General features: G+C 34.2%; 1 pseudogene; it reads left to right on the forward strand.

Moving 5' to 3' along the window:
• Positions 1 to 430: 430 nt before the first annotated feature.
• Positions 431 to 10,661, forward strand: LOC132028776 (exportin-4-like; annotated as a pseudogene).
• Positions 10,662 to 15,837: the final 5,176 nt, after the last annotated feature.

The following is a 15,837-nucleotide window of genomic DNA, read 5'->3' on the forward strand; positions in this document are numbered from 1 at the left end:
CTACATCCGAAAAAGTCATTCTACTATTACCATGTACACTGTTATTTGAAAATCCTTCATTGTTTACTAAAGTTCAAAGAAAAAGAAAACAAATGAGCTGGTCAAGACTATAGCATCAGCCCCTCTACCACTCTTTCTTCATGACCTAACGATCTAATGCTGATAGAAGTGTTGATGACAGAGCAATATTGAGGAGGACACACTGATGAGTATGACAGCAGCTAATCCTGAGATCTGGGTTGTTTTTTTTTTTTTTAAATGCTCATCTTTAACAATCCTAAGTATTCTAATTTCAAAAAACAAAACAAACAAGTAAAAAGTGTAAAAATAATACTTGGTCCTTCAGGGGAAAATTGAATATGTTGACTTGGGACACCCAAGTCCTTCATGTACTCAGTGCTTTTCAATCTGTCTAACCATACATTTGGGTATGACCCGAAGTATTCCACCATTATGTGCCAATGTATATATGAAAGCCTTTACCCCTTCTCTGAAGGTACCAAGTGAATTATATGAATAGGTTTATCACAGTCTCAGTATACCATCTCCTCTCAGAGGACCACCCCTGTCATCAAACTCAAATTATAAGGGATAACTAATAACTGTATGAACAAAAACGTAAAATTATAAATATAAAAAATAATATATATATGTTCTATTCTGTAAGTTGTCATTACTCAGAAATGGACAACTTTGACTTTCTGTTTTAGGAGTGGCCTAGACCATAAGTGGAAAAGGAAAATTCTCATAAGAAGTAGAATTTTGAATGGACATTTACTAAGTTTAAAATGAGTGGTGCCTGGAATAAAGCAGTATGTTGATTTCTGGGCATTGCATAATGGTTAAGTTGGATAATTTGAAGAGAAAAGGATTAAATAGTTGGTCACTAAACACAATATAGATAATTCTCACAAATATAATATTGAGCTAAAGAATCCAGCCATGTGAGTGTGCGTGCGTGGGCACGTACACACACACACACAGCAAAACAAAAATAGCCAAATCACAGAAACAGCCCAAGGGCCCAGAGAATGAGGAATAGATTACTCAACCATAAAAGAATGAAATCTTGTAATTTGCAACAACATGGATGGAGCTAAAGTATTATATTAAATCAGAGAAGGTCATTTCTGTGTATTTCACTCACATGTGGAATTTAAGAAACAAAACAAATGAATAAATTGGGGGGCGGGTGGAGAGAGGGAGGCAAACCAAGAAACAGACTTTTAACTATAAGAAACAAACTGATGGTTACCAGAGGGGAGGTGGGTAGAGGGATGGGTATACTAGGTAAAGAGAATTAAGGCATGCACTTGCTGTGATGAGCACTGGGTGATGTATGGAAGTGTTGAATCACTACACTGTACACATGAAATTAATCCTATACTCTATGTTAACTAACTGGATTTTAAATAAAAATCTTAAAAAAACGAAGTTAAAAAAAAGACTTCAATTATAGAAAGTTCAAAACCAAACAAAATTAATCTATGGTAATAGAAATCAGAAGGGTTGGTATTCTTGTGGGTATTGAAACCAGAAAAAAAAATATATTAGGGAAGTATGTGCAATGTTTTATTTTATGATCTCAGTGCTGCTTGTACAGATGTGCCCAGTTTGTGAAAATTCATTGAGCTGTGCCCAGATGGTTTATGTACTTTTATGAATGTATGTTATTATCAAATAAAAAAACAAATCATTTCAGTAAATAATTAATCTCAAGAAATTTTTTGGAAGAGCTCTGTAGTAGAACCTCTAGGAGTAGGTCCAGAACATGAAAACACATTTGTTCCTACTGTAGAAAAATACTTTCATAATCAGGTGTATAGACTTTTTAAATATCAGCTATCTTCTTTCCAAAATAGACCAAAATTTGAAGACTGAGCTTATTATTAAAATGTATGTGGTGCCAAGAAGGAACTTCAAAATGTAACCTTCCTCTTCATAAGATGACCTAGCCACAGACACTTATGAATGTGCAGTTACTACCAAAAATAATTGTTTTATTTCTCAATATGTCTTCACATTTCAGGGGAACAGCAGCTAAATGGTGGCCTCAAGGTTCTTACCTTAGAACCCTTTCATGACTGGGGGTTGTGGTAAAGATTTTTTTTTTCTTTTATCAGACAAAAACTTATTGTAGACGTGGATTTTATTTTCAGACTATAAGCATGCTTGCTCAGGAACCTCCAACCTTGGACTAACTAAATTCTTCAAAAATTATCATTCTTTTCCACAAGAACTATCCCCAGTTGAAATAAAAGAAGCAATGTTTTGAAACCGATCATCCTACTACTCCAATAACATAAATGACTGGTTTTATTTAAAAAAATTAATGCAGATTCAGCTATAGTTCCAGGAGACACAACACCCTATGAAGTTGGCTTTTCTGCATAATCATGTTTATAATCTAAATCCATGAAAAATATGTGTTGCTCTCTTTTCCTTAAGCAGAATGCTAAATCTATGAATAGATAAGTCCAGAAAATAAAGTTCAAAGAAGGTTTTGGTATTTCTTACTCTTACCCGTAATATCACATCTCAAAATCTTGTTTCTTGCACTGTAGGATGATGGCTTACAGTGTTTTATATATATATACATATACATATATATATATATATACACACACACACACACATATGTTTTATATATATACATTATATATAATATATAAATTATATATGCATATATACATATATTTATTTATATAGTGTATATTATGTAATTACATATAAATTATACATATATGTATAAATATACATATAAATTATACATATACATATAACTATAATTATATACGAATTATACGTATTTGTTTATTTTTAATCCACCAAAATGATACTTCTACAAACATATCTTCTAAATTCTCCTAGACAGGGTTATATATTTTACTAGAATGACTGACCTGATAATCAAAGAGAAATAGAGATTTTGCTACAGAAATATGGGTAGAATCGAAGTAGTACTCTGGAATGTTTCCATGTAATAATAAGCCTACTAATAAGTATTAAATAAGAAAATGTAATAGGATCCACAGAGACTCCAATTAACAAGGAATAGAAAACTTAGTTCTACTCACAAGGTAAGAAAATAAATGTGACCTAAGAATATTCTGGCCAAAGATAAAAATATATGAAATAGAAATTAAAAAAAAAAAATCAGCGACAAGTTTACTTCCCATGATCATTTGCAGCATTACTTACTCTTTTACGTATACTTCCTTTTTCTTGCTTTTGTTCAGTATTAAACACAGAGTGTCTTGGTTGATTTGGTCCATAGATCAAAGAATACTGAAATGCTATAATGACAGAGGGACCCAAAAAACAAGCATAACCCAGAGAACACAAGTGTCATCTTTGGAAGCATTAGCCAAAAATCACTTTTGGTTTTCTCCTACTATAAATGGAATGAGATTATTTTTTAATTATCAGACACACTATGTAAAACAGGAACATTTTAAGAATCGTATATACAGATAAAAGAGTAAGTACTTGCCTAAGACTTTGGACAGGCAGGGTGTGTAAAAAAAATTTCTACTGTTTTTGCCTTCTCATTACCCCTTCTTCTTCTAGGAAGAGATCCCAATCTCTATGACAACAGGCAGAGGCAATACACAATGCAAACTGGCTCAATCAAAGTATCTCCTACCCCTGACACTTAGATAATATGCACTTCTGTGAATATTAATCTTTAATACAGAGGCTGAAGATTTATTAAATCACATTATTTTAAGGCTTTACCTTAGTGAGACAGCCCAAATTCCTGCTGGCATTCCCAGTGTTGCCCTGAGCTATGATCTTTTCCTAAGACCTGAATGTTAAGCTTTAGGTATTTCACCATCCTTTATATAAATCCTCTTTCCTTTGTTTATTTAAGTTAACTGAATCTGAGTCTTTCTTTGGTTATTGTTACTCTCAAAAACCAAAAAGCCTAAGCATTACTAAATTAGAGAAACGTCTATAGCAATTTGACTTGAATATTTTAATCAAGACTCTTACCAGCAATTAGGTTGTCAAACATTTAAGAAGGCAAAAGAATTCTCACATACACAGGACTCCTTGAAAGTTCTTTTCTTTTTCTGTTTCACAGGGAGATAAATCAAAACTTGATGTCACTGATGGTGAACATTATGCTTCAGAAGGTTTGGTCATCAACATCAGAAACTATGTAAAAGACTGAAATAAGTACGTATGGTTTAAATACGAACTACAAATACAGTTCTAGTAGAGTAACTATAGTTACTGAGTAAAAGCTATTTTATTACTAGCTTTCCATGAGCCTGGAGTAGTGGTTAGAAAAAAAAAGTGATGACTTTAATTAAATGCATTAAATGTCAAGACGAAAGTATTTTTAATATTGCCATGATAGGAAAAAGATGGGGTACTCTGTGCATAAATTCTTATTTAGGAGTAAAAATAGTCTTCTAAAGACCCAACACAGTTACAGGTACATAATGGGTGCTTAATATATATTCCTCTATTTTTCTTAATGAAATAGTTAATATAAATTGAAACTTGGGGGATTTTTTTCAGTTAGATATGATTTTAAAAATCTGAAATTAAAGATTACTTAGATTGTCTAAGGAAAATTAGATAAAAAATAAAATATAAATTTAGAATAATAGTATTGGGAAAACAGTCACAGGTAATTTAATAAAAAATAGATATCTTTAAATATATGATTACATCATCTTTTCTCCTCTCCAGACATTCACTGATAAACAGGGGAGGATTTCATGTTATGAAATAATAAAAACAACGGATAGACATTTTGGAAAATGTTCTATCTCTATGTTCTTTGATGTTCTATTAAAGTCAGAACAAGAAAATGCAAATTAAGCCAATAATGAGATGCCATTTAAGCTCTTTTTAAAATAAATGGCCCAAATGATAGTAATGAAAAGAGGCCATTCTTTTGGAATGGACCTTAGATTTTTAAGAATCTTTTCTCATTCCCTTCCCCTAGACCTCTTCTTCTAAGCAGTAGCTAAGTGCAATTCATTGTTTTCTAAAGTTTCGCTCCAAACTCTATTCCTACTGCCCACAGCAAATACTACAGCTTAGTTTGACATTATAACTACCCAAATTCCCACAATTACCTTCTATTTTGTCCTGCAGCCTCCGGTCTTAACTTCCCTCGATATATTCTCCTCCTTCAGCCACAAAGCAAATTTGCTCATGGTGTTCCGCTGGTACTGGAATAGCATCTCTTTTTTTCTTACTTAAAATCAAACTGATCAACATGTTTTTGAGATACTTCATTTACTTTGTGTTCCTGTTCAATTACTTATCCAACTTCATTTTCCCTTTTCAACATCATCTCCCATTCTGTAACTCCCAAATCTAAGTTTAGGCAGCTCTACATCCATTTCCCATGTTCTCACTTATCTCTTGACCTCAGCTCAGATTTCTTTTTCCAAAACATGTTTCCTTTAATCTCTAGGCATCTAGGCATTCTAGACATAGAATCAGTTTTGATATCAATCACTTACCCATCATTACAACTGGTTTCTTTCCAGAAAACTCCTAAAGAAACCTCTAATTACCCTATTATGGCAACCTGTATTTGGCTTCATTTAACCCAAATCAAATAAGGAATTTAAAACTGCATTAAAGCTGACTTATCTTAAGTCCATTTAAAAATGATTCAAAAACTCTCTTTACAGTTTTTATTATTTTTGTTTTCCTTTAATGATTTCTCTACAAATTTAATCCTATCTGTACCATTTAAGTTACTATCTCTACTCTATTTGTTGCCTTCTTAGGATTTTTCTTTAATTAAAGACATACTTTTTGAAATTTAAATAATTTCTTCTAGTGTGTAAGCAATTTTATCAGGTCATACCCTAAAAATATCAAATGTTTATATTTTTGACCATATAATATTTACAACAGAAACATCTTAGTAACAAAAGCTTTGTGCCCTTTTCTATGGTACATGTTGAAGAGACATTTCATGAACATCAACATTTTTTCCTAAATATACTGAAAAGATCAAGAACATAATGACATTATATTTTACTGGAATTTACAGAAATAGTATGACATAATATAACAATGTAAAATTTGATCTAGCTTATTATTTTCCCATTGGATAGCATCATCACTAGTTTTGCCCTAATATTATTCAGAATAACCATTCATGATAAGTATCCATCAAAAACACTTCAGTGGAAGACTCTCCACATCTAATTGAGTGTACATAATTTTCTCCCCCTTTTTATAGCACAAAAGATTTAAAGGAGAATGAAATATGTACTTTGTCCACTATAAATACATCAATCTCACATTCCGAGGAATATGAGCTTTTAAAGAACATGAAGTTTCTTCTGAAATGGTCTATAAGCAATACTAAAAGTTAGATTTTCCCCAGGGAGACACTTATAATATACTTTCATTGAGAGGAATTTTAAATACTAAAAAAAAAAGTTTAAATGAAAAATAAAGGGAAATGCATAAGATTCCATTCAGATTTAAAATCTTAGATATCACATAGTAAACTTCTGGTGTAGGATCCACTAGGAAACATAGGTGTTGGGGATGAAGAAAGGGGTTTTTAAGATTACCTCCATTTCATAAATGAAGCAATGGAATCTTACAGGGCTTCCATCACCTTAGACTTAGCTAAGTATAGAAGCAATATTCAAAACTGTATTTGTCTAGTTCTATAGCTTGTTGTTTGAAACAACACATTCTTCCCACCACTGACTGTACATGTACAAATTTTACTGTAATAATTGATTTAAAAATCTTATGCATCATATTTTATAACTATATTATTATATTACTAAGAGATATTAAATGGTTAGCTAATAAATTCATACATCAGAATGACTAATAGGAATTCAAAATAAATAATCAAAACTCTTTATAGGACTGCACAGTCTAACCACTGTGTCAGGACACAATGCTGGGTTATAGGCAGAGGATGAACAAGGAAACAGTCCTGGAAGTATGCTACTGCCTAGGATTTACCTTTTGTTTCTGCATGATAGAGCAATGTAGATATCTAGAATTGGAAAGACCAGTTTGGTAGGAGGGGCACTCAGGGGATTTGGGAAACAGACTACCAACTGGAGTAGAAGAATATTAATTTTTTTTAAAGATTTTATTTATTTATTTGACAGAGAGAGATCACAAGTAGGCAGAGAGGCAGGCAGAGAGTGAGAGAGAGAAGCAGGCTCCCTGCTGAGCAGAGAGCCCGATGCGGGACTCGTTCATGACCTGAGCCGAAGGCAGCGGCTTAACCCACTGAGCCACCCAGGTGCCCCAGAATATTAATATTTTAATAAACCATGTACTCATACAAAAATCATATTGAATATTTATCAACTGGGTTATAGGTGTGCTAAGATACTGATCCTCTCAGCCATTGGTGTGGTCAAGTCCAGCCTGGGTAGCCAGTTGCTTCATCTGCCTTCACACCTACCTGTGGTAGGTGTGTGGAGAGGAGGAATAGTCTCTCCACACAGGTAGCCTAGGTCAGGTTATATCACTGAGCCATAGTAACATTTTTCTATGTCTCTCCTAATGTCATAATCTATAAAGAACCTTTCTAAGTCTAAGTTGAGATGGGTCACCCACTATTTTATACAATCATTATTTTTTAGCTAAATTAAGTAATTTGCCTTATTATACTTACCTGTGTTGGTAGTATCTTTGTTATTGTTGTTATTAACCAGAATACAGGCAATTGAGGCAAGAAACTTAGGTTCTAAGTTTGATTTCCATAAGATACCATGTGAATATAGAATATAATTTTAAGTTACCCGTTGCCTAGAGGCACCTGGCTGGTTGGGTGTTTGAGCAATCCATTCTTGGTTTAGGTGCAGGTCCTGATCTCAGAGCGGAGAGACTGAACCCTGAGGCGGGCTCTGCCTCAGTGGGAGTCTGCTGGAGGTTCTCCCCTCCCTCTACCCACTCCCATGCTGCCCCTCATGCACACACTCTCTCTCTCTCTGTCTCAAATAAATAAATAAATATTTAAAAAATAAACTACATATTGCCTCATCAGTAAAGAATGGGGTTATAAGGGATTTTTTATCCAAGTAACAATTGTGTGTTTTTATAATTTTTATACCTGAAATCAGAAACTCATATGTTTGGAAAACAGGGCTAATTGTAAAAGAAGAATTTGAAGCAAGTTTTGAAAATCCTAAAATCCCTTCAGATGAGCTGGGCTGACTCCAGCTAGGTGCCGGAGTCAAACATATCTCAAGTTTGTATTTAAGTTTTTTGGGTTTTTTTTTGGCTTGTTTGTTTTTTTCTAAAGATTATTTATTTATTTATTTATTTGAGAGAAAGACAGAGAGAGCCGAGAGAGAGCATGAGTGGGAGGGAGGGACAGAGGCAGAAGCATACTCCCAGCTGATCAGAGTCCGTGATGGGGGTGGAGGGGTCTTGATCCCAGGACTCTGGGATCATGACCTGAGCCAAAAGCAGACTGTTAACCCACTGAGCCACCAAGATGCCCCAATTTTAAGTTTTAACATGTTCCCAGAGCAAATCATTTCATCTATCTAAGCTTCAATTTCCTTAGAAATGAATTGGATGAAAACAGTTCATAGGGGCCATTGGCCATTGCCTGAGCAAACCACCGTGGCCTCTCCTGGCACAGTCCTTAGACAACCTGTCTCTTTCTCCCCAGCAAGGCAGCTCAATTATCTGTGCCCCAGAGTCAGAAGCCAGGCAGGTCATCAGGACTGCACAAACCACAGGAATGCCAGCTAGGACAGCCTCTGTTAGCCTGTGAGGTTGGTGGTGTGAGCGTCATAGGTCAGCCCTGGCACCCGCTCCCATAATGCAGTGCATGGAGCATCATTGAGGAAAGAAAATCATGGCTGCAGAGTAGCTCTAAAATTCACTTCTCAGCAGGAGAACTCGTCCAGTGTTCTGATGGCCTGACCTTTCCGGGTCAGTAATGAACAATGTCAGGGTACACAGCACATATTCCTGTGGCTTAGGCAATCAGAGTCTAGATTAACAGTTTGCCAGCATATTTTCATACAGTTGAAGAGAGGGAGGAAAATTTTTGAAAATTATACTAGGTGTCACTTGTCTGAGGTCTGTTTTGAGACAAACTAACCTCTTTGTAATGCTAAAGCAAGGTCACTAGATTAAAAAACAAAAACAAAAACAAAACAGAAAGCAAAATGGGCTATGTTCTCTTTTAAGCTGCCCCATCCATGCTGGAAGCAGTTGTTTGAGAGTGGATTCTTTTGTAAAAAGGTAGCATCAAGTCACTGTGAACATTTCTGTTAACCTATGCCTTTGTAAAGGCCTAACCTCCGAAAGTACATTTGAGAACAAATTCTATCTGCAGTGGCATTAATTATAAAATGAGGATCATTAGATAAATCAGTTAACTGAAAAAGCATTTTTCATGAAGTCGCCCAGTGGATAAGTAGTGGCAATCCCACTATGCAAACTATGGGCTGTTTTATTTTAACTATACTTTGAGTGAATCCTCATGTTCAAGTTCCATGAGCAACATTGGACTGAGTATGGGATTCCAGGACAACTACAGAAAAGTATTTCAGGAAAAAAACCTTTATCACATCTACATGTTAACTATTGAAGTTCTGCAGGAGTTCATCAGGGGAAGCAACCTCAATACTCAGACACCTTGAATATTTCAGAGTTACCTTGTACTTGGCAATCAGGCATTTAGCTCGATCTCTTTCCCTCCAAATTTGGGCTGACACTATATAGCTATAGTTGAATCCTCCCAAATGTGTTGGCAAAGCCAACAGAGCCCAGGCAGGAGACTCTTCTGGGCAATAGATGTATAAAACTTTTCCTCACAGTACATGGAAAATCAAAGATTTTTTTCAGCTATAACACAAGATTCTCTGCAATGGTGTGCACAGTTAGCATCTCTTCATGGACCTTTATTCCCCATGTAAGATCACAAATTGATTATTGAAGGATCACTGAATACTATCAATGAAATTGAAATACAAGATTTGGAAGTTGTGGAATTCTCCAGTATTAATTGGCAACTTCATAACTGTATACCCTCCAGATGTTTTAAATGTCATTCCAAATGAACTTCTCTTTTTTTTTTTTTTTTTTTTTTTTTTGTTAACTGCCTCACACACCTCACTTATTCTTTGGGTTAAGTGCTTCTTTGGAAGAAGTTTTGATAAAGATGACATGTTATACAAGGAGATATATGGCAAATTGCAAGTCCTCTTAACTTGGATCCAAGATGACAAACATTTTTATCCAACATGCAGCTCAAGTTTTCAATTCCTATATTCAGTGCCACCTAGCTGCTCCAGATGGCACAGGAAATTTGACTCTAAATGGTGTGGCTTCTTGTGAGGAAGAAGAAATAAGAAAACATCTGGAGGATGATGAAGACCAACTTTCAGATCAGCTGTGTGGGAATCCTAGGAAGAACTGCTGCAGAATACTGTACACGCCTACTGGCAATGTAGACACAGTCCAAAGAAACCCCGTAGAGCAAATATAATCTATTGACAATTCCCAGAGAATGCATAAATTGTTTAAAGATTTTAAACACCACACTGCACCCCCACCCCCCAATCCTAGCACACTGAAACAAATGGACAGAAACATACTCATAATTGTATTTCTTGGCTTATACATTTGGACCCCAGGCACCACAGCATAGAGAAATTATGGAAAACATGGTATGAGACATTATTTGACCCAAATCAATAAAAACTTAGAACAACCACTTTTCAAATGACTTTTGTTAACCTTGATAGCTCATAAAGCAATGTTTCAGTGTTTAATATGTCAAATAAGAAGTCACAACTCCTATTTAAAAAAACAAAACAGGGCACCTGGGTGGCTCAGTGGGTTGGGCCGCTGCCTTTGGCTCAGATCATGATCTCAGGGTCCTGGGATCGAGTCCCGCATCGGGCTCTCTGCTCGGCGGGGAGCCTGCTTCCTCCTCTCTCTCTCTGCCTGCCTCTCTGCCTACTTGTGATCTCTCTCTGTCAAATAAATAAATAAAATCTTTAAAAAAAAATAAAAAAAAATAAAAAAACAAAACAAACACATACCTAAAAGTTTATGTAAATATTAAAGCAGTATATTTAGCTCAACTGTTTCACAGTTCCTGGCACATAACTCTCACCAGATACTGCTTTATTGTAAAAGTTGTGACCTTTATTGGGAGTGGATCACTCATATCCATGCTGGAATGCCCCTGTCACTTTTGTTAGTTAAGAAAAGAACTAAATGTAGGAATGGTAAATGAAAATATCTCAACTAAATGGTGGACCTAGAGATATAGAGGTCTTACTGTGCCTCATTTCACAAAGCCTTTGTAAATAGCCTTGAGTCTGCAAGCGGAGGCTGATTTAGCCTTCAAATGTGAATAGTTACATAAAAAATTAAACTAGCTAAACCAGACTATATAAACTGTTAAGAGATGTAATAGCTTAGAATTATCACTTGACATATTTTATTACCTCTTTCCATTCCCGGTAAGTAATTACTCCATTGTAATGTTAAAATTCAGGCTTATAAATGCTGTTTATAAGACTATAGTTAATTTTTTTTTCTTTTTTCCTTTCTGTAATCTCTCTTCTTTGTCTTGGCAGCCAGTTCAGTCTCTCACCATGAAAAAGAGACAGACGTCAGCAGTATGTGGTGAAACAAGATTTAAGAAATAGAATACTCTCTAAAATAAGATAGTTTTAATGTTAATTACTCATAATTACTCAAACTTTTCATTGAAATTCATCCAGTGAACTAAAGAATAGTTGGCTTGAAATTAGACAGTCTTTGAAAGTGTTCTATCTTACAAAATATATGGTTATGTGCATGTACTGTATAGATTAGATAGGCTATCCCTAAATTTTACCAATACAATTTAGCTAAAAAATGCTAAACTGATTTTCTCATTATAAATGCATATCTAGGTTATCAGAAGGTTCTGTCATGCCACTCTGCTGCCCTTCTTTGTTGAGTTACATGAAATTAGCAAAATTGATTTGCTGAAACATTGTACAGATATTCTTCAAAGTCTTCAAGTTGGAGGGGGATGGTTTCAGATATATGAACACAATTATTACATGGATTTTAAGCTCCAACACTTACTAGGTATGTGAACTTGGATAAGATAAACTCTCTGAACCTCAATTTCCACGTTTTAAAAATAGAGAATAAATTTACTATATAAAGATATTATGTAGATTACATTAGATGATATCAGTCCCTCTTACACAGAACCTAGTAATTAATAGACACTGGATATTTCCTTCTCCTATTCTATTGTTGAGGAGACTAGTGAGTAAATCTGTGTCTAAGAGTGGAGAGATACACTCTTATAAGGGTGGATATTATTACTTGTAAGAGTGGATATTATTACTATTACAGTGTTGATTATATTCTTGATGGCAATTGAAGATATTAACCACAGGTATCAGCCATTCCTGAAGTGTAAAATGGGTGGGGTACTTAGTTTACATGTTCAGTTACATTGTTGTTTAATTTTATAGACTGAATTAAAGTTTGGTACCCATGTGCATCACCCAAATAAATAAGAGATTGATTTAATTTGGAATGCTAATTATTCCTTTAATTGAGAAATATTTTTAGCTTAGATTTATTTAAGTATCCAAACTCATATGAATTTGCTAGTTGAGTTAGCTCCTTCTAAGGACCTGTAGTCCAATATATAAGGAAGCAGCATTCCCTGTTCTCGATAATTCTAAAAAATTCAGTATCTATTTTCATTTTTTTTTTAAATCAGGGATTTAAAAAAGTATTACCTTACCAAAGAGTTAGATAGTGTCCGGTAGTATCATGACCTTTTATATTCATTGAAGTTATACAATTCCATTTCTAAATCAGTATCTTAGAAGATGGGATTTGAAAGTCACTTTTATCTTTTCTGAAAAACACCAGCAATCTATGACTATGGATAATTTATGTTGTCTATGAATAGTTTGCTCCTTCCTGTTGCTGAGTAACATTTCATTATGATGTACCCCATTTGTTTACCCATTTCCCAGGTGGCGAAAATTTGGGTAGTTTCCAGCTATTAGTAAATTGAATAAACCTGTTTGATACACACACCTGGAATGCATACCTAATTATATGTTTAACTTCATTAGAAGCTACACATTATTTTTCATAACGTTTATCCTTTTGTATATTGACCAATTATATATGAGATTTCAAGTACAAATTCTTTTCCAGCACTTCATACTTGGTATTGTCATTTTTCCCCCTCCTTATTCTAAGGGTTATGTAGTAGTATCTTAGTATTGTAATTTATTTCCCTAATGACTAATCACATTGAGCATCTTTTTATATGCTTATTTGTCATGTTTATCTTCCCTGGTGAAGCTTCTTTTCAGAACTTCTGGCAATTAAAAAAAAATTATTGTTGAGTTTTGAGAGTTCTCTATATGTTCTAGATACAAGTTAGTTATGAGATATGTGCTTTGCAAATATAGATACTTTCCAATATGGTGGTTTGTCTTATAATTTTTCAACCATACAATGGTGTGAAACCATTCAGTGGAATCTGTACCTCAAGTTTTGAACTTCAATCTTTTACAGGGCTAGCTTTCTCTGGTACAATACTCTCTTGTGATGTTGGATAGCAGCTTCGAACCACAGCTTCCAGTCAAACATGTAATCATGAGGGTGAATAAAGATACACTTAAGGTATTCTGTACCCATACGACCATTCTGTTTTTCACTTTCCGTACAGTATTCACTAAATTACATGAGATGTTCAACACTTTATTTTAAAATAGGCTTTGTAATAAATGATTTTGTCATATAAGATAGGCTAGGCTTAAACTGTGATGTTCAGTAGATTATGTGTATTAAATGCATTTCCAATGTCATAGTCAAAGAAGATCTGTATTTCTTCCTAGTTGTGTTTTAATATTTCAATTCTCAGAATTTTTAACAGGAGTTTCTCAATTGTGATTTTATTTTTATCATTCTTTAGCTGTTGTACTAAAAACATTTTGCCTAGTCCAGTGTTACAAAGATTTCCAGTTTGTTTTTTGCTAAAAGTTTTATAAGTTTATATTCTACATTTATGTTTATAATCTTATTTGAATTAATTTTGTATAAAGTTTGAGGTGTAAGTTTGAGATATGGGTTGAGTTTCTTTCTTTTTTTTTTTTTTTGGTATATGAAAGTTCAACTGTTCCAGGATTGTTTTTTAAAAGACTATCTTTGTCTGTAGAAATTCTTTTGATTTCTTATCAGAAATCAATTGACCATTTTCATGCAGATCGAATGAAAGGAAGAGGGAAAGAGTGGGTGAGGGAGAGAAAAAGAGAGAGAGAGAAAGGGAAGATGGGAAAGAGGGAGGGAGGAAGGAAGGAAGGAATCAGTGTTCAGAATATATATGTGATTAAATTAATTGTCTGCATTAGGACTTTTGAAATCAGTTCTAGTGTACATTATTTTATACTCTTGAGGAGGTACACAAAACAATGAAAATAAATAAGTTGAAGTAGGATTACAAATTTAAGCAGGTAATTTGACAAATGCAACCTGTCTTGCACATGTAGATAACTAAAGGTAAATTGGGCAATTCAATTGTGTTGTCTCTTGTAACTCTCTATCTTAAATAAAAGATAAATCGTACTTTCAAGTTTATAAAAATGTCCTAGGTCTCAATTTTACTGAAAGGTAGACTTTAATGCATTACTTCAAATATATTACACTTTGTAAAATCTCTTTTCTAAATATGTAAAATGGCAAATGTGTTACATACTTTATATACCATTTCAGGTCTCCCTGAATGATTTTTTTTTCCTAATCTCTGGCTCCTTAACTGAAAACTAAGGTAAATAAGGCTTAAATATTGTTCTTAGACCAAGTCTGGTTAGCATAATTCATTTCACAAGTAACTATTAAGTGCCTACCACTCTTATAGGTTCCTAAGATACATCAGTGAACAATATAGAGCAAAAATACAAAAATATGTACCTTTATGGCACTTTTATTATAACAAGGAAAATAGACAATAAAACCTTAACACAATAAAAGAAAAATGATATTGTATGTAAGTTGATAAGCATAACAGAAAGAAATAAGGCAGAATAAGGCTGTCCTGAATGTAAAGGAGGCAATTTAAACTGTAAAGTTTACTTGACAAGCATGGTTTTAGCACAGATTTGAAGAGCATGGTATAGTTAGCTATAATAGCTATCTCAAGAGAATGTTCCAGGACAAAGAAAAAACCAGTGTGAAATATGAAACACAAGAGCCCACCACATGAATATACTGAAGTATAAGGTCAGGATAACATGTAGAATGAACAAGGGGGAGGACATAAAAAAGGAGATGAGATCATAAAAAAACTCGAGGGCAAGTATAAGGCCTTTGTTACTTACTTGAGTTAAATGGAAGCTATCGCAGAGTTTTGACTAGAGATGTGACGTTGACGTCTGTTTTAAATGGCTGCAGTGTTGAAAGCAGACTGAACAACAATACAAGTAGAAGCAGGGGACAGTTATGTACGCCCATATGGCTACAGAACCATACAGGGTCATGGTTCTCAGGCTGGAGAAGTCAAGGAAAGCTTCCTGATGGAAGTTAAGTTTGAATTATCATAATAATATTAATTGAATTTTGGTGCTTATTTGCTAGAAAATAATTCTCAGATGACTGTGTTCAATAAGACAAATGAGGTTATTAAGCCTTTAGTGGGCTTACAAAAATAGAGAGCTTGAGTTATCTTGATTCTGGAGTAATAAAAGAAATTAATACCAGGAGCCTATAGTTTGATCCTTTCAGAGAAGTCAGATACCATGGTCAAGAACTTTGTGTGAGTTTGGGCACTTTGTAACTTGTTTATTTACTTTCCACCATTATTATTCAGAA

Source organism: Mustela nigripes, chromosome 1, assembly GCF_022355385.1.
Source record: "Mustela nigripes isolate SB6536 chromosome 1, MUSNIG.SB6536, whole genome shotgun sequence".
Lineage (NCBI taxonomy): Eukaryota > Metazoa > Chordata > Mammalia > Carnivora > Mustelidae > Mustela > Mustela nigripes.